At 45.6% G+C, this 23,344-nt stretch overlaps 1 long non-coding RNA gene and 1 pseudogene across 2 annotated transcripts in view; one reads left to right on the plus strand and one right to left on the minus strand.

The window, feature by feature from the left end:
• The window catches only part of LOC125411472 (uncharacterized), a 30,149-nt gene extending 20,385 nt beyond the window's left edge, over window positions 1-9,764 (minus strand). For both annotated transcript variants that reach the window (XR_015735479.1, XR_015735480.1), the window contains exons 1-2: window positions 9,440-9,764; window positions 2,858-2,950 (exon numbers count right to left, since the gene is read on the minus strand). This is a non-coding gene — a long non-coding RNA (uncharacterized LOC125411472). The remainder of the gene's footprint in view (window positions 1-2,857; window positions 2,951-9,439) is intronic.
• Window positions 9,765-11,596: 1,832 nt separating this feature from the next.
• Window positions 11,597-12,032, plus strand: LOC148119158 (small ribosomal subunit protein eS10 pseudogene; annotated as a pseudogene).
• The last annotated feature ends 11,312 nt before the right edge of the window (window positions 12,033-23,344 follow it).

Consider the following 23,344-nt stretch of genomic DNA (forward strand, 5'->3'; position numbering starts at 1 on the left):
TTCCAAACCAAAAAGGGCCAAGAATCTCTAAGTCCCTCCCTACCTCTTCCTGTGCCGCCACCACAAATCTATTTGTCTTCCTTGGTACCCCATACTCTCTATGGCTAATCTTTCTCAACTCGTCACTAGCTTCACTGCCTGATCCAGGGTTAATTTTATTAACACAGTCTCAGAGTTTCATAGTGCCATCAAATACCATGCAACAGTAGACCAGGCTGACCTTAAACTCACAGAGATCCACCTGCCTCTTCCTCCTGAGTTCTGGGGTTAAAGGCATGTGCCACCACCACTCAGCAAAAAACTATTAATCTGATAATATGGTTGACTGACCCATGAGGTCTGTATGGGAAAAAAGTCAGACCTTCACACACCCAGTCACCCCAGGAAGGTCAAGAATGAATCACAAATAGGTGGGGTGAAGAAGTCACCCCAAGAATGGTGAGGATGGATCTCACATCAATGATGTCACCCCAGGAAGGATGAGGATGGATCACATACTGGTGAAGTTGTTAGATTTCAAACCGGGGACAAATAGCTAAATATTTGTCCTAAATACCCATTAACATATCAAAGTGATACAGGCCTCCAGGTTCTACCAGCATCCCTCCCTCCGTCCCCATTGTTACAGGGTCATCCTGCTGGTGTACCCAGCCCCCTACCCTAAACTTCTGCAGCCCAGGGACCTCCCCAGCTTCTCTGGACCCTATGTTTCAGTCATTTGGGCTACACCAGTCTCCTGGTCCAGGCTGCCCTACTTTTTCTTTTCTTTCTTTTGTCATTTTTATTGATTTTTTTTTTGAGCTATACATTTTTCTCTGCTCCCTTCCCTTTCTCTCCCCTCCCAGGCTGCCTTTCTTGCTCTTCCTGCCCCCCCCCCCGACTTCGTGTCCTCACATGGCCCAGCTCAGTCTGGTCATGTTCACGCTGGACTTTTCCCAGATGCCTCTGGCTGTATTCTCCCTTATATTATTTAAAATAAACCTCCTTCACCATACCTAGGAGCATCATGTCCTCCTTTTATTTACTTATTTTTTTTTTTCATTCAGAAATCATTCCTGGAACGGTAAGGATGAGTCTCTCACAGATGAGGTCACCCCAGGAATGGTGAGGGTGAATCACATATAGCTGAGATTACCCCAGGAATGGTGAGGTTGGATCTCACGTGGATGAGGTTACCCCAGGAACGGTAAGGATGCATCACACACAGATGATGTCACCCTGGGAATGGTGAGGATGGATCACACAGAGATGAACTCACCCCAGGGAATCGTGAGGGTGAGTCCTACATAGAAGCAGCTTAGGGCATTTGCTGAAAACCCCTGTCAGTGAGATCAGAGAAAACGGAAAAGGTTAAATACAGAAAAGGCCTTCAAAGGTCACCTCCCTCCTTGCATGGAAGAGGAAGCCAAGGTCCCAGAAGGCTGGGTATCTCTCACGGAGAGCATTTACAGAGAAGCACACAGCCAAGACTGCAGGCGCCTTCTTCAGCAGTAACAGAAATGGGAAGAGAGAAAAAAAAAAAAAAAAAAAACCATCACTGAGTGAGTCAGGCTAGTGGGGACACAGTCTCCCTTCCCCCTCCCCCGGCGGTGGCAGGCAGCCAACTGGAGCTTGCTGCATATTTAATTTAAACCTTTGTCTGCCCTGGCAAGGACAAAGAACAATCTGTTTTATGTAAAAAGTCTTCCCAGAGGAAAGCCTCAGCCTCCAGCTGCGAAACTGATTGATGGTCTTAAAACCCCCAGGAGCCTCTGCTGGGATCCGAGGTTGCAGTTTCCAAAAAAAGAGTTGGGGGGGGGGGGAGTGGATAGGAGAGCACTCCAAACAAACAAACAACAACAACAAAAAATTTCCTCCCTTTTGTTGTGTGACTCTCAATATGGGAGAATTAGCCTGAAGCTGGAGGGAGAAGCATACAAATAAGGCCTATATTTTACCAGCGGATTTCAGAGCCCCAGATGGGAAGGGCTGAGAAGGCAGGCTGCTGGCGAGACTGAACTCAGCTTTGTCTACAAGCTTCCTGCACAGGACAAGCTTTCCCTTCGATTGCCTGATCCGATCAATGAAGACACCAAAATGTCCTAGAGAGGGTTTGAAGCGAAAGCCTTCGTGCCAAGGGATGCCTCCGTCGGAAGGATTCACGAAGTGTTTGATGGAGATTAAAAATCACCGTTATTTTGAGAGTGTTTTGGGGTTTCCTGGTAGCCTGTCTTCAGAGACCCTGATTTGGTGGGCCACATGTCTTGCAAGACCAAGGTTCGTAGGGTCGTAATCGCAGTTTGGGGTCACCTCCAAGTGTTTCTGAACTTCTGCTGTAGCCCTCGTGACCTTGGCATCTACTGGAGTCCAGTGCTCAAAGGTTAACACCGAGAACGTGGGTGAGGTGTGTCCGAGACCCAAAGAGGGCAGAACCGCTCCACCGGTTCACGATCGAACTCTGCTCCCTCCCATTGCCCCCCACCCCGACCCCGCCCTGTGTCTCCGATTGGAAGGAGAATAGGGTTAAGGAACAAGGACCTGCCTTCCCCTTCTGGCTCAGGAGCCAAACTTCATCTTGGAGGCAGAACAAAGCCATGGCCGGATCAGACTGAGGAGCTCGAGCCTGCGTTGGGACAGAGCCAGAACCCAGAAACCATTGCCATGAGCCACCAGCTGGCTCGGGTCCCAGGAACATGTGTAGCCGCTGCACAGGCCAGACTGGGCCTGCATGCTGACACTGCGCCAGCCCCTCCATTAGGCCTCCCGGTCTCGGCTCTCACCAGGCTCACACCCAACGCCCTGTGTACTTTGGCATCTTCCTGCCTTGAGGTGTATCCTGGGACGACTGAGGAGACTTCAGAACCAGCGAGTGACCTACCTCCTCTTATCTGTCTGGGCTTTGCACAGTTGTTCGGAAACTCCTTGTCGAGGTCAGGGTAGATGGCTCCAGGCCCCTCTGAAGTTCACTGGTCTGATGAAAATGAGGACGGAATCATTTCCCTGAACTCTGTGTGGTCTAATTTAAGTGCCTGTCATTAGTACTTCTAAGGAGAACACAGGCGCCCTGGCCCTGGAAACAGAACTCCCTCTCCATATGCCCTCATGGTGGGGGCAAAAATCAATGAATGGCCATATTCACAGCTGTCTCCAGAAGTGTTTCCTGGTTTCTTGGGCATTAAGCTTCGGTAATAAAGTTAACAGCGGTACAATCATACTGAGGAAAGGTCAAAGAAGGGAAATCGGTTTTGAAAAAGATCCTGCCGTTCCTTTTACACACAGGAGATTATCTCTGTGTGCACAGGGATTTCTCAGCAAACGTTCCCACTGACCCACGGTTATATGATCGGAAAGATCTGCCTTTTGCCCCAGTTGGGTTTTCTCCCAAACTTAGGAGTCCCTCTCCCCCTTGAGTCTCAGCCCAAGCAATCTGATAGACGATAGCACGTCATTTGTAAATGATTATCTTTACTTCTGTGCATGTGTGTGTGTGTGTGTGTGTGTGTGACATGAGCACACACACACATGTGCACAAGTACATGCAGGTGCCAGCAGAGGTTGAAGGGTATTTGGAGTTCCTGCAGCTGGAGTTGCAAGCAGTTGTGAGCCACCTGGCATGGGTACTGGGAAATGAACTCAGGTCCCCAGCAAGAGTTCTTAACCACTGAGCCATCTTTCCAGCTCCCAGAGGCTCCCTTTAGAATCTCTTACCATCAGGCAAGGGTCCACAGGCATCCAATAAGCCTTGATCTTAAGCATACTCCCTGATATAGAATAAAGGTCAGGATGCCACAATGGAGCCAGCGGGATAGAGTCCCCGTGGAGAGATGCCCAGGAGGTCTGAAGCTCTAAGGAGAAGAAAGACAAGGTCCCTATGCTCAGGAAATTGGCAATGTAGGGAAGACTGTGGCTATCCTGCTTAATAAGGTGATAAGCACTTACTAGCCGTGTGAACCAAGTGCCTTGAGAACCCAAAGGAAGCGATGATTAATTAGGATGGGTATGAGGATTAAAGGTCTGGAGTGCTTCCCAGAGAAAGTAACAGTAGAGTTGAAATTTAAAAGATGAGCAGGAGTCGGGTGGTGGCGGCGCACGCCTTTAACCCCAGCACTCGGGAGGCAGAGGCAGGCGGATCTCCGACTTGAAGACCAGCCTGGTCTACAGAGTGAGTTCCAGGACAGCCAGAGCTACATAGAGCAACCCTATCTTGGAAAAAAACAAAACAAAACAAAACAAAACAAAACAAAAGAATGAGCTGGATTTGATCTTGGGAGAAATTTAGTGGGCAGAGTAGTCAGCAAGATGCACTCAGGAAGAGGCAGGACAAAAAGCCTTCCAGATAGTGAAATGTGATGATCCACGGCATGTTTGGAGCACAGTGAGTCCTCTGGAATAGTTGGGGTGCAGGAAATAACAGAGGGTGTGATATTTATCAGGCTACATGGTGACCGTCATGGGAAACAAACCCCCTGGACCTCATCCTAGAGGCACTAGTCAACCGCATGGAGAATCTTAAGCAACGGACTAGGTCAAGGGATTTAAGCATGTGTGACAAACAAAGCTGGCCACAAAGGACGCTGGAGGTCACTTGGCTGTGTGAACAAGCCAAGTGGAGCAAAGGCTTCCCTTCTTCCAACGGGAGGGGCTGCCCTAAAGTGAGATTTCTACAGCGCTACCAGGTTTTCCCCAACCCAACCAGATAAACCACAATTCTCTCCAAATCTTGAGAGCTAGAAAGCTAGGAAGCTTGCTTTCCCAGACAACTCCGCAAAAACAATTAACACCCAACTCACAGACTGCCTGGTGGTACCCTAATGTTTGTCTATACCTATTCCCAGGGGTAACCAACTGTCTCCTTACACTCTTTCCATAGGAAAAGTGATAGAAGGCAGAAATTTACCCCTGGAGCACAACCTGCCTTATTCTAGTAGATAACCTTGCTGTAGTTACATTTCAATTGTATTTTAATAAATAAAGCTTGCCTGGGGACGGAGAGAGTGAAACAGCCACACTGGTCAGCCTTACAGGCCAGGCAGTGGTAACACACACCTGTAATCTCGCAGTCACACTAGTAGCCATAGAAACCGGGTAGTGCATGCCTTTAATCCCAGCAGTGCATGCCTTTGAACCCAGAGCTAGAGAGAAATATAAGACAGGAGGAGACAGCTCTCAGGCTCAGTCTCATTCTGAGATTCCTGGAGACAGGATTGCCATTTCGGACTGAGGTAGAAGCAAGAGCCAGGGATTGGCTGCTTTGCTTTTCGGACCTTCAGACTGAACCCCAATTTCTCTCTCCGAGTTTTTATTAATCGTGCTTCACCTTGTCTTGGATTAATAAACAAGCTAGACTGTAGAAGACTTCTCGTAGTTTCGGGTATTCAAGGAGGCCATAAGAGGGGCAATGGATCTCCCGGATAAAGATATTGTGAGTCATCTGACATGGGTGCTGGAAACGGACCTAAAAAAACAGTATGTACTTTTAACTGCTGGTCCATCTCTCCAGGCCCCTGAACAGATCTATTTTAATAAAACTGAATTCTCTGGGTTTTTGTTTGTTTGTTTTGTTTCTGTTTTTGTTTGGAGACAGGATCTCTCTATGTAGCCCTGGTTATCCTGGGACTTGCTGTGTATACCAGGCTGGCCTCAAACTCACAGAGATCTGCTTCCCTCTCTCTGCCTCTCTAGTTCTGGGATTAAAGGTTTGTACCATCATGCCTGGGCCTCTCTCTCTCTCTCTCTCTCTCTCTCTCTCTCTCTCTCTCTCTCTCTCTCAATTTCTTAGATTTATTTTACTTTTAGTTGTGTGTGTGTGTGTGTGTGTGTGTGTGTAGTATGTGCACCTGTGTGCATGAGCTGCCAGCAGAGACCAGATGATTGGACCTCCTGCAGCTGGAGTTAGAGGCGGTTAGTTGTAAGCTACCCAGTGTGGGGGCTGGGAACTGAACCTGGGTCCTCTGGAAGAGTAGCAAGCACTCTTAACCGCTGCACTGCGTCATCCTTTCCTCCAGCCCCAAGTGGATGTTCTTAATGAATGGGTATTCTCCTGGGAGCCAGAAGCTCCAATGATGGGAAACAGAAAAGAAAGTCTGCTGGCATCTGGAAGATTCAGAAGTACCTCACTTGTGGGTATCCAACTGCTCAGAACCCAGTTACCCGTCAATTCCTTAGGCTCATCCATCCTACGACCTCTTTTCAGTTAAAGTTAGATCAAAGGGGCTTCTGCCGCTCACCATCAAAGCCACCTTAACTTACATAGCTTTGCCTTTCCCAGGATACGGCTCTGCTAAGAATAACTGTGTTTGGTCTGCCTTGGAAGACCCATATGTTTTCCGCTGAGTTCCTAGACTTGACTCTCACAGCAGGCACACACTGAGCCTCGCTCCGTATCTGGCACAGCATAACAAAGCGCGGGTGCCGTGTTCTTACATTTTGTTACATAGTTTGAAAATGCTGATGATATTTCTAATAAATATTCTGGTTTGGGTTCCTTTTCTGCATATGAATCAATGTCTCTTTTAAAACATTTTTTGTAGTATTATACATGCCACAGTGTGGGGGGGGAGGTCAGAAGACAGCTTTGGGGAATCAGTCCTCTCCTTCTAGCTACATGTGGATTTGGGGACTCGAACTCAGGTCACCAAGCTTGTGCAGAAGGTGTTTTTACCCTCTGAGCTGTATTGCTCATCCATTCATTCATAGCATCCCTACCCCTAATAAACCTGTGTGTGTGTGTGTGTGTGTGTGTGTGTGTGTGTGTGTGTGTGTGTTTGCGCACACACGTGCACTCTCATGCTTGCCCAGGCATGTGAGAGAGAGTCTCACTATGCAATCCTGACTTGGGCTGGCCTCGAACTCACAGAGATTCACCTACCTCTGCCTCCCCAGTGCTGGGATTAAAGGCGTGTACCACCATACCCAGTCCAATATGCCCTTTTGAGAAAAAGAAGTTCGTATGGTCTCTTTAACTGTCTATTGTTCAATTAAAAACTATTTATTTGTATAAGTGTTTTGCCTTCGTGTCCATATATACACCACATGTGTGCCATGTCTAGCGCCTGCCTAAGGTCAGAGGAGATCGTCAGATCCCTTGGAACTAGAGTCAACAGAAGGTTATGAACCACCATGTAGGTGCAGGGAACTACACTCCTAATCTCTGCAGGAGCAAGAGCTTCTACCTGCTGAGCAATCTCTCCAGCCTCCTCTTGTTCACTTCTTTCAAATGAAGTTGAGTCTTAAATATTCCTCCCCCCAAAATTGAATTACCGTAGAAGCAATTTATTTTCTTTGACATGTAATGCACTTTCAGTCAAACGTTAGCTAATAGCTAGGCTATTTGGAAATTAACAGACCTAATAAACAAGAACAGCCATACAGGCATTTAACACTCATTTGCTCCTTGAAGCTCATTGTGACAAAAGCCAAGACTCTCTTCATTGGCCTAATTATGCATTACCGGGAGTGCTTCATCTTCATCTACAATATTTTCCTTTTTTTAAAAAAGGAAAAGAAAATCTTAATACTACCAAGCAGCGAGGGGGGTCAAGTCTTACACGGAACAAACATGACATGACATCCCACCGGGAAGTGAGTCACCGTGCATCACACCGGTGACTAAAATGACTCACGCCTGGCCTTTCTGAGCCAAGAACCCGTTCTAGTCCTATCTTTCTGGAAAATGACTCATTTACTACCTCGATTAGCTCCCCTCAAGATCAAATCAACTGCAAATTGGAGTAGGTCTCCTGAAACTCGAAGGGTTCAGCTTGAGCTAGCACACCCCGCCAGCACACAGCGGTCTCTCGCTACATCTGGAATTAACTGATTCTTTTGCCTGGAGAACGTAGGCTTAGCCTTGGCAGCAGCCTGGTACCCTATCTAGACAAACCACATCTCAACACTGGAGTAGCCATTATCTTTGCGGCCTCTCTGCGTAAGCATACGTTGTGGGGGGGCGGGGGGGACACAGGGCTGGTTATCTCTCAATCCTCGCTCCTGCACTAATGACCACTGCTGACACTAATCTGAAAGACCAGACCCAGTAAGGACTTTTGTCAATAGAAAGCCAAAGTGCAGGACAGATAACAGGTCTCTCGTTTGCCCTGAGGTTACCTCCTCGAGCAAACAGCACAACAGAGAAAGGCCTGGGAAAGGGGAAATTGGAAAAGATGTCAGACTTGAGTTAGAGCCCCCAACCCCTGGTGTGCAGCTCGGAACTTCTCAGAAAGCGCTTTGATGAGGACGGCTGAGTCCTTAATACCTAGAAGCCTGCGGTGGATTCTTCTCAGTGTATTGACAGGCAGAGTCTCTCTCGTCTGGCACATAAACACCCATAGTTTCTGACATAACTGGGGCCACCCTCTCGAATAACAAAAACCAGTTAGGAAAGAACCTCAGAGCATCGACTGCCCTCTCTAGGAGAGGACATTGAAATTCCTCTCCAGTATTTTCAGGTCTCTGCAGTCTAAATATCCCCATGTGACTTAATCAGGTTAATTCACCTTGCTCATTTGATACTGATGGGACCCTGAATTTGCAACCTTTGATAAGTAGATTCCTAGGGGTTTTGGTTTTGGGGGTGGGTGGGTGGGGGACGCACGCGCGTGCACTATCTAAACACAGCACTCAGAAGTAGAAATGCTTTTAGTATAAACACATGAAAATCCTGCCAGGTATGGTGATGCCTGGCTGTAATCTCAGCACATGGAGGGTGGCAGTAGGAACTTGAGATATACACTGGCACCTCTGTAGACATAGGGAGACAACCTGAGCCGCAAGACCTTACCTCAGAAAGAAAGAAAAAAGGGGAAAAAATCAAAACAAAACAACCAAAACAATTTTTTTTTTCTTAATTTAGGTGTGTTGTGTATGCCATGTGTGCAGGCCCCACAAAGGCCAGAAGAGGGCATCAGATCCTACGGAGCTGGGGTTAAGCAGTTGTGAGCTTTCTGGTCGGGAGCCTAGGAACCCAGCGCAGTTCCTCTGGAAGAGCAGCAAGGGCTCTCGACTACTAAGCCATCTCTCCAGCCACTCACCCACCCCCAAACAACATTTTTTTTAGAGTGGGGTGTTGAGACAGGGTTTCTCTGTAGCTTTGGAGCCTGCCCTGGAACTCACACTGTAGTCCGGGCTGGCCTCGAACTAGATCCACTAGTCTCTGCCTCCCAAGTGCTAGGATTAGAGGCGTGTGTCACCACCACCACCTGGCTCCCTTCCCCCGAACAATTTTTTTTAAACTTAGTCCCATTGTATACTCCTTGTTCCCAGTTTCTCAGGAAGAGCTCTCTCCATTAAACATGTGCTGATCACATTGTCTCTGGGCGAGATGACACACTAGATGCTTACAGAGAAACAGAAGACGCTGTTTCTGTCCTCCCGTGGCCTGTGATGCAAATGAACCAGCCACAGAAGTAGGCCCTTTCTCTCAAAACACACAAACAAAGCCGAGGGACCGTCTATAACTTACCCCACGTCTACAGGAAGTAGAGCTTTATCTTTCTCAATCCGTGGACTTCCAGCTCACAGTCATAACCCTCAACACCTAACGCTCAGGAACACTGTGTTCTGAGTACCGCAGGGCACAATCATTAACCTCAAGAAATCTATAACTACCAAGTCCCTGAGCCAATAATTCAAACCCTTGACCACACGCGGCAAAGCTTAGCAGTGCTCTGAGTGCTGAGTACTTCCTCTGTGGGAGCTTGAGCCTGGAGAGACTCTTGCGTAGAAATATTCCCTGACTTAATGATTTTAAACCTCCAGAGCTGAAGAAGAGATGAGGCTTTCCTCAGTAAACCCACAGCCTTCTGACTAACGGCAGCAGGGAAGTTTAAGCAGGGAAATTGGGGGATGACAGCATAGGGGGGGATGGGGAGGGGAGAGCCTAAGAGGAAGGAAACCAGAAAGTCCCAAAGGGAGGCAAACTTAAGCAGACACCGCAAGAGCCGAACTCTACCACGAATGAGCCTATCCCTGGGGTTGCTGCCCTTGCTCTGAGTCTGCCCTTGGGTTTTGCTAGGAATGGATTAAGAGGACTCACTGTACAAGATGATGTGTGTATCCTGAGCCTTGTAGCTTCGTAATCCATTCCTCTCCTCATCCTTAATTGTGGGTGCCCGCCTTCACAACCCTACTGTCTATCCCACGCCAGTCTCCTTCACCTCCCTCAAGGGGTGGCTGATCTCAGAATTTTGTCCTTTCTTCACATCCGGTGTCCATAGTCACCCTTTGAGATGGGGCCAGTGGGCTTGAGGATGAAGAGAGAGGAAAAAGCAGGGCCACTTTGGGTTCGGGGTCTTATGTGCCTCTCCTCTCTCTATTGAGGAGCCTTCGCCTCCCAACATCACTGTCACCTATACATAATTCCTGCATTGAATTGCTTCTCTGGTACACACTTAAAAGGGTTTCTCACCTGCTCTTGACTGATGAATATATACATGAAGAACTGATATGTTAAAATGGTGACTTGTCAAGTAGTACAGTCGTGATATTCAAGGGCAGAACACAAAGCCAGGCGGTGCAGGTGTGCAAGCCTTTAATCCCAGGACTCAGGAGGCAGAGGCAAGTAGATGTCTGTGAGTTCAAGGCCAGCCTGGTCTACAAAGCGAGTTCTGAGTTCTGGGATAGCCAGGGCAGTTACACAGAGAAACCCAGTCTTGAAAGAACAAAACAAAAATGATTGGAATAGAAATGTTAAGTCTTGTCTCATCCCTACCCCAACACGCAGGGATAACACAGACGATGATCCAAAAAGACCTCTCTCTCTCTCTCTCTCTCCTTTTTTTTTTTTTTTTATTTGATTTCCAAGACAGAGTTTCTCTGCAGCTTTTGATCCTGTCCTGGAACTCACTCTCTGTAGACCATGCTGGCCTTGAACTCAAAGAGATTCACCTGCCTCTGCCTCCTGAGTGCTGGGATTAAAGGTGTGTGCCACCACTGCCCGGTCCAATTCAAAATTGTTCTAAGAAGTTTTTTTATTTTTAGAGAGAGAGAGAAAAAAAAAAAAGGAAGTCAGAAGTGACAGAAAAAAAAAAGAACAATAAGAGCCAGCTCATGGAGGTTACCAATGTGACCAACAAAGTGATCAGTCCCCAAGATGAAACACAGCACAAACAGGAAAGGCAGAGGCAACCGAAGGCGGAAGCAAAAAAAGGCCAGTTCCCCTTAGTCAGGACTCTCGTGGCTTCACAATTCAGTGGAAATGCCCACTGTTTGGGAAATCAGACACTTTCGGAAGAGCAAGAATTTAATATCGCGTTTCACAGTAAGCAAAACTGTACTCGCCAATTAACCTTTATAAATTCAAATTCAAATATGGGGGCTGGAGAAATGGCTCAGTGGTTAAGCACACTGACTGCTCTTCCAGAGGACCCGGGTTCAATTCCCAGCACCCACATGGCAGCTCACAACTGTCTGAAAATCCAGTTCCAGGGGAATCTGACACCTTCACACCAATGCACATAAAATAAAGATAAAAAAAAAAACAAATTCAAATATGGAAAGGCTTTCTCTCTTAGTATGTAGAGCATTGAGTGCTCACATGATACATTTCTTTCATCTCATTTAAAACAGGGCTTCTCCCTTTCCAGACTCCATCCCCGACCCTGCAGGCGCCGCAATATTGATGCCCAAGGAGAACCGGATTGCCATCTATGAACTCCTTTTTAAGGAAGGAGTGATGTTTGCCAAGAAGGATGTCCTTATGCCCAAACACCCTGAGCTGGCAGACAAGAACATGCCCAACCTTCATGTAATGAAGGCCATGCAGTCTTTGAAGTCTAGAGCCTATGTGAAGGAGCAGTTTGCCTGGAGACACCTCTATTGGTACCTTACGAATGAGGAATGAGGACATCCAGTATCTCTGTGATTATCTCCACCAACCTCCGGAGATTGTGCCTGCCACCCTGTGCCGTAGCCATCCCGAAACTGGCAGGCCTCAGCCCAAAGGGCCAAAGGGCGAGCGCCCAGCAAAATTCACAAGAGGGGAGGCGGACAGAGACACCTACAGAAGGAGTGCTGTGCCCCCTGGTGCTGACAAGAAAGCTCAGTTCCAGTTTTGAGGAGGCTGTGGTGGTCAGTCACCACAGTGAGCTTGAAGACTGTTGTTTTGAATAAACTTTAAAGAAAAAAAAAAAAGACAGGGTATCTCTGTGTAGCCCTAGATGTCATGGAACTTGCTTTGTAGACCAGACTGGCCTTGAACTCACAGAGATCTGTCTCTCACTCCCAAGTGCTGGAATTAGCTGGGCTGTCGTCTCATTATTATCGATGAAATCTTTCTTTATTTTGTTTTCTTTTTTTGAGATAGGACTTCTTTGTATAGCCCTAGCTATCTCAGAACTAGCTCTCTGTAGACCAGGCTGGCCTCAAACTCACAGAGATTTGTGGAATATTCCTTTAAACTGTGGGAATATATGTTGTCTATGATTAGTTTAATAAACAAACTTGTCAATAGCTGAACAGGATAAAGTTATGTGAGAAAGTCAAAATGAGAATGATAAGAAGAGGGTAGGATCAGAGAAGTTGCCAGGAAACACAAAGGAAGCAAGACATGCTGGAGGACAGGTAAAGCCACAAGCCATGTGGCAGCACACAGATGAATAGAAACGGGTTAATTTAAGTTGTAAGAGCTAGTTAGTAACAAGCCTGAGCTATGGCTAAACATTTATAATTTATATGAAGTTTCTTGCTCTTTGGGAGTGACTACTGGGACACAGAGAAACTCCACTTACAGAGATCCACCTATGTCTGTCTCTTGAGTGCTGGGATTAAAGGCATGCACCACCACTGCCCTGCTATTGATGAAATTTTTTTAATAAATCATGTATATATGCATACAAAATACATCCATATATACAAAATTTATACTAACCATAAATTTTCTAAGTCATTAAACCAACTCTTTTATGGTCCATCTTTTCAGAACCTATTATTTTTATAACATGTACATATGCACTCACACATGCACACGTACACACACTATTTCTCAAGACATTTTTAAATAAGCCTACTTTATTGATAAGAATCTAACTGAGTTTTTTTAAGTACTATATATTCTCCTTATCATTTCATGAAAAACATAATAAAAAATGTAGGCACTTGCTGAAAATGCAATAGAAAACAGCTGTTCCTTTTGCATTGCCCTGCCCTAAAAATAAAGGCTCTCAGGACAATTCCCACAGCTGGCACATTCCATGTGATGGGTTCATTACCACAAGTAAATAAAGTCAGTAAATTACTGGCAAAGCATGGGGGCCATCATGAGTCTAGGAAATAGGCCTTTCATCAGACTCACTGCACTTTGTATATTGCCTGGGCGAAAAGCAAATAATGATGATCAATGGGGAATTAATATTTTAGTCGAGGAGGAATGCAGATGAATGCATACTATAAATTATTAACCAGTACCTGAACTCTATCCGCTTGGCACAGCATGCAGAAGGCTTCTAAAGAGACAGGACCCATATCTTCTACCCGTCTCGTTATGTTTACTCTGACCCACAAATAATATCCATAAAGATACATTTCTCCAAGACATTCAGGAGGGAAATTTATACCCAAGTCTCTCTCTCTATAATAGAATGTAAGCAGAACATAAATATTTCTATGGTTATATTTACATAGACATACATGTTTCATGTTCTATGTCTATAACGATTATTTATCATGCAGTAGCAAGAAAGTGACTGACGGATCGGGAATGGAGATCCCTCAGTTACCACTTGACACTGACTGTGACCGGCACTGACGCCTTAAACTCTCTGGCCTCAGTGTTTTTTTCAACTGTAAAATAAAGATCACTGATGACCTTGAAGAGTACATTCAGCGGTAAAATTCTGCACAAGAGCCTCACAACGAAGGGGATGTAGAAAAGACAAGGGGAAAGTTATGATCAGGGCTCTGACATAAAAATGAAAAATGAATATTAAAAATATGCTCTGTTCTCTTAATAGCTAAAATATATACTGATACAAGAGTGACTGTATGTGTCTATAATCGCATGCACATACAACTGTCTGTATCTATGAATTGCTGCTCTCTTAATGAAAAACATAATTACTAACCAGCAATTGTACATGTGAGCAAGGAGCCTTACATTTGCATAGTAGTCTAGCGTACAAGATACATAGGAAGTTATTAAGCAATTAGCATTGAAAATGTGGTACTGGAAATATTATATGATCATAGACTCGCAGTCCCCTGGTTTTATGATTTTTATAAGCAGAAAGGAAGGCAGGGTTTTCCTCCAGTGCTCAGGGTTGAACTCAGGACCTGATGTGTACATCCTACCACCGACCCACATCCTCAGATTTCTCTATACACTACTAGAGACCCTAAAACGAACAATTAGGTCCCTCTTTGCCAAAAACCCACAAAAGGAAAGAAGGGAGCATTGCATCTTCATAATGAATGAGTAAGGTGAGAATGTGGGAAGGCTGCATACAGGGAGGTGTTTGCAAGCCAACGGCAGCGGCACAGGCCCAGGAGAGTTGGGAACTACACAGAAGGCAAGGGCTACAGTCGTTTGGGACTTGTTTTGAAGATGATGGAAGTTTCTGGCCCGGCTATGCACCTTTGGAAAGAACCTACCTAGAGCTCTCAGAGCTTAGCGAAGTTCTATTTCCTTACTTTGTAGATGAAGGAGACCAGACGGGGTTGATACCTGGCCCTGGACCGAATACTTGTCAAGAGTCAGTTTTTAACTCCCAGCCCAGCCTGCATTCCTTCACTGCTTCCCGGTCCTGTGCAGGGATCCAAAACAAACCTTTCCCTCCCTGACTTTCCGTGCTGGTCCTCCAGGGCTGAATAAGAGCTTCTGTGACCTGGCCCTCCCTGAGAAGGTCCTCCAAAACCATAAAGTTTCTCCCAAGCTGACTCATGCTTTGCGCCAGTCCAGTGAGGCTTTTTGAGCCATCGTGCTAAATACCGACTCCCAGCTGAGTGAGCCCTCTAAGAGCCAAGTCAATGCTGCTGTCCTGCAAGGAATGGACAGGAGGCGAGATTCAAATTTCTCTGTGATTTACTTGTTTCAACTGTTCCCTGGGCAGCTGGAGGGATGCCTTAGCAGCTAAAAGTACTTACTGCTTTTCCAAAAGACCCAAATTTGATCCCTAGCACCCACTGCCAGGGGATTTACCACACTTCTCTGGCCTCCAAGGGTACCCATATATGCATGGCACAAACACACCCATACACAGACACACACTGACACACAAAAAAATAAGTCTTAAAAAACAAAAAGCAAATGAAACTGTTACTTAAGGGCAGGACTGTCTCTAAATTTCCAAGAGTTCAAAACCCAGAAAGTTCTTACCAGTATTTTAAGATCTTATTTCATAGATCTTATGATCTATGAAACAAATTCAATTCTACAAGGAGGGAGTAGGCATTCTGAATTATCCCTCCATTTAACAAGAATGGGCGCAAAGGACCAGAAAGATTTTGATATGTTTCACGTGCTCACCTCGATAGTTTCAGGTTTGAAAGAAGGGGCACCCTTTCATACGCTGCCTGCCGTTTTTGTTCCTAGGCTGTGTTTGCCCTATTCCGAGCGCCACATGAACGTGACAGTCTAAAACATGCAAATTAAATCTGCCTAAGACACAAGATGGCAGGCTGCTACGCTGCCAAGACAGTGTAGCAATTAATTTTGTCCCATGTAAATTTCGTGGGTAAAGCCTTACGGTGTAATTTCAGACACAAAGACAGTTTGAGAATCAACCTAACAATTTTGAGTCCATCTAGCTGGGTCATGAAGAAAGAGGAAGCCAGTAAAAGAAAAAGTTGACGGTCCAGAAAGTTGCTTTGAAGTGATAGGAGTTCCCCAGATGCACAGAAGTCTGAGCCCTTGCTCTCCCATCCCTCCATCTCCAAGGGAACCAGTCATCTCTGCTCTTTTCACTTCCACACAGGTCACCCTGACTTCCGGTGACTTTGTAGAGATTGAATTCAGCTCCTAATCACCCGGCAAGGCAGAGATGAAAACAGCGAGTTCTCCATCCTCTCTCTCCGCACTCTTTGGTAGAGGCCCCCAGGGCTGCTTCCTTCTCAGTCACGGTTGCCACACTCTCTTGCGGTATTGCCTCTGTTCCACAAACCCCAACCATGCTCTGCAGGGAAGGAGCTTAAAATACTTCAAGTGGAAATCGATTCCAGAGGACACATGACCCAACCGTGCTACTGGAGGGAGAGGGACAAAGAAGCTAGAAGGAGCAGGGTGGAGGCCCTCTTTGGAGTTTCTTGGAAGCCTAGACTACATGAAGAAAGACCTTGGAAGAGACCAGGAAAAATGAAAACTTCTCCATTGTAAGCAGGGCTCAGAGGCCACCGGTGTCTCCTGGAGTCTTCCATGGACAAAATAACAGCACTTATTTTTTTTTCAAAGTAGTGAAAAAAAGTTTTTCTCCTTGAAGACGAGAGTTATTTCACAGACTCAAAATCAGACCACACTGAAGCTCTGCCTGCAAAAATAATGGTTTTTCCTGACATTTTAAAACAGCACAGTTTAACAACTCAATGTTTCATTTGACATTTAAGAAGTCATCCGTCTCCAAGAAGCTGATTGGCAAGTCTTCTCGGTTCCAGGAATTAGCAAATACACGGTGCATGAGAACAGAGCAACCAGGGTCCAAAACACTCTTCAAAAAGCAAGCCCAAGATAGGATGGAGAAGCCAATTATTACTCTACTCTGAGCTGGACCGCTACTTAGCTCGGATCCTGCCAGCAAGCTCTCTGTAAGTAATAATGCTGGAAGGACTGCACCATCATCTCAGGCCGTAGAAAACCAGGTATGCATAAGCAGGGCTGCCTGGGTTGGCTCCTCTCTCCTAGGTATAAACTGGGTGACTTGTCCACACTCCTTAACCTCATTAGTGGTTTCCTCATTTCTACAGATTCAACAATTTTCCTTCTTATCCTGTTGGCGGGAGGTGCTTGAGTGGGTGGGTTCTCAGGACGACCCGATAGAATTAAGGCCACGAATTATTCTTTAGAAAAAATTCAAAAGGAGGAGATAGTGTGGTCGGTAAAATGCTTGGTACGCAGGCTTTGGGACGTGAGATCAATCCCCAGAACTGGAGTGAAGAAAAAGCTGAGCATGCTGGCACACACTTGTGATCCCAGGATTGGAGAGGCGGAGAAAGGAGGCTCCTGCAGTTTACCGACTGGTCACCCGTGAGTTCCAAGTGAAGGGGAAAGGATCCGGCCTCCTAAAACAAGGTAGATGGTGTCTGAAGGAATAACACCCAAGGTTGGCCTGGCATGTGTGCACGAGCACACACACACGTGCACACACATGCGGTGGTGGCACATGCCTTTAATCCAGCACTTGGAAGGCAGAGTCAGGCTGATCTCTGTGAGTTCAAGGCCAGCCAGGACAACAGAGTGAGTTCCAGGACAGCCAGGGCTCCACAGAGAAACCTTGTCTCGAAAAGCAAAAGAAATAAAGAAGAAATACACACAGTTATTAACTTTTTTTTCTAGATTGTCTACATACCAATTTTCTCTACACATGAGCCACATCAAAGCCTATCAGTGTCAAGCTTCTACTGACGCCTATGATACAGTTAGAGGCAGCAGGGCTCTAGAAGTTTGTTTCTGGGAAAGACATAAGTCTTTCTTTTCGGACGTGACTCCTAAAGAAGACAGCCTAGAATTCCGATGTCCATCTCTCAAATCTCAGAGAAGACCCTGTCTGAGAATAAACCAAGCAGAACAGACCCAGGGCAGAGAAGTCACATTCTGTTGACATTTTAATTCCTAGATCATGGAACGTCTGAAGCCGGGTCTCCTAGATTTCGCAATGGCATTGTTCATTTTTCTGCAATTACTTTAGGCTCAGAGAGTTTGCTGTTTTCTTATGAATTCAACGCCCACAGTACATATGATGGTAGGAATGACCAACACAGTCTGCACCCGGGAGTACAGAGCTGCCATTCCAGTGGCCATAATAATAAGAATTAGTAATAATAATAATAACAATAAATAATAGCCTCATCCACATTGGAAATGTCTAATTTGAATTATTAATTCTCGTCACATCACTTTACTTTTACTTGTCTTTACAAATTAGGATTCAGCCAGGTTGTAATGCTGTACACCTTTAGTCCCAGCACTCGGGAGGCAGAGGCAGGTGGATCTCTATGAGTTTGAGGCCAGCCTGGTCTACAGGGCTAGTTCCAGAACAGTCAGAACTATACAGTGAGACCCTGTCTCAAAAAAAAATATTTTTGGACTCTAAAATTTTATGAGGATGAATAAAATTATCATTTCCTTGGCTATCTTTAATCTGTCTCTCCCTAAAACAAGGTCTCGTGTAGCCTAATCTGCCCCAGTCTTACCCTATCACAGAAGATGACTTTGAACTTCTGATTCTCCTGGCCACCCTTCCTGAGTTCTGGGAAAACAGACAAACATCACTACAGTAAGATACATTGCAGGGGTCGAACCCACGGCTGCATGCACGCTAGACAAGTATTCTACCAACTGAGCTATATCCCTAACTGCCAGATTTCTCTTAAACTCACCTTCTTAGCTATCAGGCTAAGAGAAGTAATCTAAACTGAATGGTTGTTTTTGTTTGCTTGTTTGCTTGTTTGTTGGCTTGCTCTACTTGTTGGGCATTTCAGAGGAGGAAGGATGGCGGAGCACTGATTTAGCGTTGATTTCACATCCTCCACACAGCTCCGCCTCACTTCGTACATCACAGCTATGGCTGTGGACTCCTTCTTTGGTGGAGGAAAACCAGATTAGGTTTAAAGAGACTGCAGAGGCCTTGTTAGCCCAGAGGCGAGCAAGGTTCATAGCCATTCTCTGCTGGTGCCACGCTGGTGCCACACTTCAGGCAGTATCTATGTTCCTCTTCACCTTTGTCCAGCCCGCCCTATGCTGCCCCACAGTGATGGCTATTTCACGTAAGCATTTGCGGGGAATGGGGAGGGAAGGGCAGAAGGCTGTGCCACTAGTATAAAAGATACTTTATAAACTAGCAGCCGGTGGAAATGCCGCTTTAGAGATCCCTTGGGTATTGTCCTCAGTTACTAAGCATACGACTGATGGGTAGAGGGGAGAAGACAGCCTCTGATCGAGTTAGGTGTCTCTTCGGTCAGAAACTAACCACCATGCATATGGTCCATCAGAAAGATCTCTTAATCATCCCGTATGACTTCAGTCATGATTCTAATGAGTCAGTCTCTTCATTCCCTGGGAGGGGTCATTTCCTAGGATGTGGGAGTGGGTAGCAGAGATGGAGCCAGTGGGCAGGCAGCGCAGAGAAGAAAGAAATTTAAAGATAACTTCAACAGTCCTCAGAGATGCTTGCTGGGTGAAGGTGGGGGCGCACACTTTAATCCCAGCACTCGGGAGGCAGAGATCTGATCTCTGTGAGAAAGAGGCCAGTGAGGGTAACTGGTGGGCACGTACTGTTTTATTTTTATTTTGTGTGTGTATGTTGATTAATCAGGACTTTTTTGTTTTGTTTTTGTTTAATGAGATGGGGTTTCTTTGTGTAGTCCTAGCTCTGCTGGCACTCACTTTGTAGACCAGGCTGGCCTCGAACTCACAGAGATTGGCCTGACTCTACCTCCCAAGCACTGGTACTTGATAGCAACGCTACTAATAGCATGCATCCTAATATTATTTGACCACTAAAAAAGATTAAGTCTCGGTGAGGGATGTGTGGCCCAGTTGATAGAAAGCTTGCCTAGATCAGGTGGTGGCAACACACATCTTGAATCCCAGCATTTGGGAGGCAGAGGCAGGTGGATCTCTGTGAGTTCAAGGCCAACCTGGTCTACAGAGTGAGTTCCAGAACAGCCAAGGCTACACAAAGAAACTCTGTCTCAAAAAATAAAAAATAAATAAAAAAGAAAGGAAAGAAAAGAAAGGAAAAGGCAGCTAACTAGTACAAAGCCTTGGGTTGGACTCCATGTGCATACAGGAGGCTACAGAGGCCAGACGGGGGCATCAGATACCCTGGAACTGCAGGAAACTTGGGGTGTACATCTGTAATCCCAAAACTCAGGAGATGGAGCCAGGAGGATCAGAAGTTCAAGGATCACACTTGGCTACACAGTGAGTCCCAAGCCAGCCTTCCATACACAAGATCCTGTCTCCAAATTAAAATAAATAAAGTAAAATCTTGGTAAATATAAGGGCACACACCTGAAATCCCAGACACTCTGAAGGACTCTGGGTTCAAAGCCAGGCCAGGCTACTTAGCAAATCTGTCTCAACCAGCAATGAACATGGAAACAGAAAAAGCCTGATTCTTGCTTCGTATCAGATGAGGAAAACAGCAATGGCATGGTGCAGACCGCTTTTAGTCTAAGATGCAAAATTTATCTCGACTCCCTATTAGCCTGAACTTACCCCAGAAAGCTACTAACAGTGGAACAAACCCCACAGCCACTAAGTCTCACAAGAAGTTGCAACGAGTTTGGGACTCATTCGTGTTCTGGTTATAGACTGACGGCCACCATCAGAAGTATTTTTCTAGATAAAATACTAAAGTCACCATATTTGGTAATACAAATCCTTAGGTTTGGAGTGTGAGAATGGAGAAGATGATTAAAAAAAAAAACTAAAAAAAGTTTGGCTCTAGTCATCTATTTATGGAACAAATAACTTCTTGGAATTCTCTGGAACACTTTCATTGACATCATATTTACACCATCCCTTTTACTTCTGTATCAAATTTCAACCCGAAACCACTAATTGTGGGGTTGGCTTTATTCAAAGTAGGAATAGCTTCTGCGTGCGTGTGTGTGTGTGTGTGTGTGTGTGTGTGTGTGTGTGTGTGTGTGCAAGAGGGGGAAAAGGAAGAAAAAAGGGAGGAAGAGGTGGAGAGGGAGGAAGAGATGGAAAAGGAGAAAAAGGAGGAAGAAAGAAGAGAAAAGAGGGAGAAAGAAACAGACAGAAGAGGGGGTTACATTGTGTGTGGCCAAAGCCAGAACCCTCTGCTTCCTTGAAGGGAATATCAACAGTGTGCCTGCCAAGACAGCAGCCAAAGGAAGCAGCCAGTACTGACTATAGACTCGAGCCAGAGAAAGCAGAGCCAAAGACAGTCTGGCTGGGGGAGGAGAATCAGGAAGATGATGAGGCTGGTGAGTGTCCAACACCAAGAACATTTAGCCTCTCATTGTCGTCACGTGTGGTTTTCCTGTGGACTCCTTTTTTCTTATTATTTACTTATTTTGAGTCAGGGTTCCAAGTAACTCAGACAGGTCTTGAACTCAGGACTGCCATGTGGGTGCTGGGAATTGAATCGGGGTCCTCCGGAGGAGCAGCCAGCGTTCTTAACCACTGACCCATCTCTCCAGCCCTGTATTGATTAGTTTAAATCTATAGCAGATACTACTGTCAGTCCGTATTTTCTATATTGACTCTCTTTATACTTTTGCTTAGTTAATGTGTCTGTGTTTATGGGCCACATTCATGTCTGGTGTCAAAGACATGGGATTCCCTCGAACCGGAATACGGATAACATACGCCACCATGTGGGTGCTGGTAATCAAACCTGGGTCCTCCGGAAGAGAACTGGAGCCCCTAACTGTTGAGACATCTCTCTAGCACCCGTGTTCACTTGGTTGGTTTTGTGTTTTGTTTTTCGAGACAGGTTTTCTCCATGTAGCCCAGGCTATCCTGGAACTTATATTGTAGATCACGGTGACCTCGGACTCCATGTGCATACAGGAGGCTACAGAGGCCAGACGGGGGCATCAGATACCCTGGAACTGGGGTCAGAGGCCGTTGGGAGCTACCATTATGTTCTGGAAACTGAAGCCAGGTCTTAAGCAAGAGCAATAAGCTTCTATAACCATTGAGCTATCTCTTTGACCTCTGAACTTTGAAGCCTTAACCTCAAGTGCAGAGGACTGACTTAATTATAGCTTTGGTTCCACATACCCTAAAACCATTAGTGCGTGGGCTTCTATCCTCTACCACACCCTTTTCTCTTTAGTGTCCCACGTCCAATGCCAACCCCAACTGATTGCTTTGATAGACATATTTTGATGTCCACTTACTTCTGTGAAATACATAGTTTGTGTGTGTATTGTGTATATGTTCATGTATACGTAGCATTTTTCTGTAAAACCACATTTCCCCCCCCCCTCTAATATATTGTAAATGTCTATTCCCACTGCAATATGTTCATGCAGCATTTAACAGTTGGGTTACATCACTTACCCACTCTTCGGGCCGCCAGTCCCCGAGATTGCAACACCACTACCTTCCTCAGCTGTCACAGTAAACGATGCTGGGATAAACATTCCCACCGGTGAACTGAAGTTTCCACACAAAGCCACACCTATGTGGCTGACTGATGAGAATGTGTGATTGTGAACCGTTGGAATGTTGCCGGTCCAGAGACAAATCACCCCGGGCTTATCTTTCCTTCCCTTAACAACCCCTTGTCGCCCACTTCTACGTCTCACCTAACATCTTAGTGGCTATTAGACAAATTATTTTGGAATGTGCTAACAGACTCTTAACCTCCACACCCAAAAGTTAAGGATGCCATTAGGCAGTGTCTGAAACGGACGGCAGAGAGCTCCCCTGATTTACCATAACCCGCTATGATGGTTCAACTGTCAATCTGCCACAGCCTAGAGTCCCAGGAGAAGGGAGTCTTCATTAGGAAAGATCTAGATCTGATTGACCCTTGGCCATGTGTGTGGGTGGTTGTCTCGGTTATTCATTGATGGAGAAGACCCAGTCCATCGTGGGTGGCATCATTCCCTAGACTAGGAATCCCAAACAGTATAAGAGAACCATCAAGCAAACAAACAAACCATGCATGCATGTAGCCTCTCTCTGCTTTTGACTGTGGCTATGATACCATGCTCCTGCCTTGACTTCCCTGCAATAATGGACCATGACACAGCTAAATAAATCCAAATGAACCCAAACCCTTTCCTCTCCTATGTTGCTTTTAGGGAGAATAGTCATCACAACCACAGAAATGAAACTTAGGACACCCACTCACCTGATGCTCTCACCAGTGTACCTGAAAAGTGATTTGCTTTCATGATTTCTTTTGTTCTGTAACTATGTAAACTTCATGAAAACATTTTCACATGGAACATGGTCTTTGAGATAATCTGAAACCATATTCTTAGGCCCAAATCATGCATATCTGGCTGCAGAATAAACTATTGCTTATTTGTTTTAAGGTAAAAATTGTGTTTTGTGTTTATCTGTTGTCTGTAAAAGTATCAAAGTAACTAACTATATATGTATATACATATACACAACACACATATATGCATAGATTATATACATCAACTATATATATAGCGCTATATACATACATATATGTACACGGCACTATGTATATAGTTATAGCTATGTTATTTATGCCCTAGTGTCCAT

This window comes from Myodes glareolus, chromosome 18, assembly GCF_982192425.1.
Source record: "Myodes glareolus chromosome 18, mMyoGla1.1, whole genome shotgun sequence".
Taxonomy (NCBI): Eukaryota; Metazoa; Chordata; class Mammalia; order Rodentia; family Cricetidae; genus Myodes; species Myodes glareolus.